This window comes from Myotis davidii, unplaced genomic scaffold (genome assembly GCF_000327345.1).
Source record: "Myotis davidii unplaced genomic scaffold, ASM32734v1 scaffold152, whole genome shotgun sequence".
NCBI lineage: Eukaryota > Metazoa > Chordata > Mammalia > Chiroptera > Vespertilionidae > Myotis > Myotis davidii.
This window is the reverse complement of record NW_006283545.1, coordinates 222,127-225,110: the sequence shown is the minus strand read 5'-3', so window position 1 is coordinate 225,110 and position 2,984 is coordinate 222,127. Positions and strand designations below refer to the sequence as shown.

General features: G+C 43.2%; 1 protein-coding gene across 2 annotated transcripts in view; it reads right to left on the bottom strand.

Moving 5' to 3' along the window:
• Positions 1–2,984, bottom strand: part of MTIF3 (mitochondrial translational initiation factor 3) — a 15,015-nt gene that overhangs the window by 11,589 nt on the left and 442 nt on the right. Inside the window, exon 1 of one of the 2 annotated variants that reach the window (XM_015564900.1) lies at positions 2,724–2,744. The exons of the other annotated variant lie outside the window; for it this stretch is intronic. The gene's annotated coding sequence lies outside the window, so the exon portion shown is untranslated. Of the gene's footprint in view, positions 1–2,723; positions 2,745–2,984 lie in introns of those variants that run through there. 2 annotated transcript variants of the gene reach the window in all.

Genomic DNA, 2,984 nt, shown 5'->3' with positions numbered 1-2,984 from the left:
AGGCGGGGAACGTTGGAGTCCTCCGTCACTGAAGCAAGCAAGCCTCATGTTCACTTCAAGCTGCCTGGCTGCCGGCCGCCATCTTGGCTGGCAGTTAATTTGCATATCACCCTGATTAGCCAATGGGAAGGGTAGCAGACATACGGCTAATTACCATGTTTCTCTTTTATTAGATAGGAAGATTCTGCGTTACTTCTTTTCTTTGTAGGTACCCTCTGTGATCTGTTATTTTGCATTACCTTTTGCAGTACCTCTTTGGGAGGTACTGATAATGTATTTTTATGGAAACTTCCTGGAATGCAATTTAAATACATGGTGTAGTAAATATAATCATGAGGGGTTGTAGGGAGTCCTTCCTGTTAGAAATTAAATTGCTTATGTGTATTCTGAAAGCAAGTAGACTAAGGAGTGAAAATAACTTCTTTTATTTGTTCACTCACTGCTTTTCTTTCTTATATAGCTGAAATTCACAAGCTCATATTAACATCTGTTCTTTCCAGGGAGGATGACTGGATCAAAGGGACATAAACTCTGGTGGTTTAAGTATTTGTGAAATTAACTTTGCAATTTCTATGACTTTAAAATTACTTCTCATACCTTCCAAAGGAGTTTCACAAAGTTCTTATTCTTGCCTGAAGACCTGCAAACTGTCCCATCTGCCCTGTTCCAGCCTGGGTTGTGCAGCCTCCATCCCAGAGGACTGCACCATGGTCACCAATCCTTCAGGTCATTTGTCCCTTGGCTCTGGTTTTGCTCTTCCATGAGGAGCACAAAGTACTCTTCATATCTAGGTTGACTGTTTAAGAGCTAAAACGATGATTTACAACAGTGGCAAAAAGCCTCGTATACCTTTGGCCAATTTCTCAACTATTTGTTTTGTTAATCCTCTCCTGAAAATATTTTCTCCACTGCTTTCCAGGGAGAGTAGAAGGTAGGGAGGGAGGAGGAAGAGGAGAGAGAGAGATACCGGTGTGAGAATACCTGTGTGAGAGAGATACACTGACTGACTGGTTGCCTTCTGCACACGCTCCGTGCGCACCCTACCGGGGGCAGGGGATGAACCAGCAACCCAGGTACCTGCCCTTGTCCAGGAATCGAACCAGAGACCCTTAGGTCCACTGGCTGATGTTCCAACCACTTTGCCACACCGGCCAGAATCAATTTCTTAACTTTTTAGTTATATAAAAAAAATTTCATTAGTTATTTTATTGAAATAATCTAATGACCAACCAAGAAATGTTTTCTAAAAAGCTTTTAAATCCAGAACTAAAGACTCAATTTTACCACTTGGATTTACTCTCATAAATCTTCTAAATAATCATCCCATCTTCCAGGATTCTATATCCAGAAACAAGCATCCTGGTCCATCCAGGGCCACATGTCATCTTTTTTCCACTGTGCTCTCCCACTTTCATAGCTAACCCAACACAAAGTCTCATCAGTTTTACATCCTAATACCACTCAAATCCATCCACTTCTCTCCACATCCAGGACTACCGCCATAGTTTAAGATACCATCCATCTCTTGTTTGGATTCCCATCAGTCTTCTAGACTTACACCACACTTGAATTTTGCAATTAGCGCTCCCCTCTGCATTGCTGTCACCACACCCAGTGCCTTCCCCACCTTAAAACTGGCCCTCGTGAGGCCAAAAGGCTCTTCCCACCTCTCCAATCTCATTTCATACCAAACATCCTTTTTGTCTAAGCCACACTAGGCTTTCAGATTCTTTAAATCAAGCATGTCAAACTCAAAGGCTAAACCGGGCCAAACAAGGTTTAAGTTTATGTGAGCACCCAAAAAACAAAAGCATCAATTTTCATAGAAACGTAGGTTTATTTTGATAGAGACATGCTGAATACAAAGGGCTGAAATAAATGAGTAATCGTTAACATAAAATAGAACATTTTAATAAAAATACTTTTTCTTGAACAGTAACTTACCAGACACAGAATGACTGCACAAATAAGCATAACGCAAATAAACCTATTTTTCTTGTTCTCCGAAAGCGAAGTATTTCCTGTTGTGCACACCAAACAAGCCAGTCCAAGACTAATGACGTGGCAATCGCTGCTAGTATTAGTGGAGAGAAATGGTGCTCCTGTGCATAAAGCACGTAAGGAAAATGAATGCAACACGATTATAGTAATGTCATTAGCGAACGTTGTAGTTCATTACTAATAATATTATGTATAACAGGATATTGTAAAAATTAAGTTTCGAAATTTCTATTAAAACATTTCTTACATACCGTTATATTGGCTGGGCCCCAAAAATACTCATTGCGGGCAGCGAGTTTGACAAGCTTGCTTTAAATGTCCTTCCCATCCCCTGGCTCAGGAAACCTCAGATCTCGTGCCATCTTTCTCAGCATTCTTCTCCTGCACCCCAGACTTACCCAAACCTCCCCTACTCCGCCTCCCCACACCTTCATTCGTTTGTTGAGCTCAACATGAATGCCGAACATGAAATGCTTCCAGTATAGTTTATCTTTCCCATCCAGCACCTATCACAATTATAATTTTGTTATTATCGTATTACTGTTTCCTTCACTAGAAGGCGAGTTCCATGAAGCGGGGAAAGAATCTGATTTATCCTTCGCTGTATGGCACTGGCACAATAAGTAGTAGTTGATTTCCCGCCACTCTTAGTCCTTTCTTAGGCCGAGGCTTTCCTAACATGCACTGGGAACTGCGGCTTTTCAGTAAGAAAACTTATTTACTTCTTTCACAAGTCATGCCATGGCACCTGCTAAATGATAAGTGGGAGGAAAAGGAAATTCCACTATCACTTCGACCCGCCCCAGCGGCTTCTGCTTGGCCAGCCCTTCCGGCCAGGCGCAGAGCGCAGGCATGAACCCGGGAGCAGCGCGTCCCAGGAGCGCGCACTGGGTCACGAGCGTCAGAGACGACCACGCCCACCCCGGAGGGGCGTAGGGACGCACGCAGACGTGCACGTACGTGCGCCGAGATGGCGGGGCTCA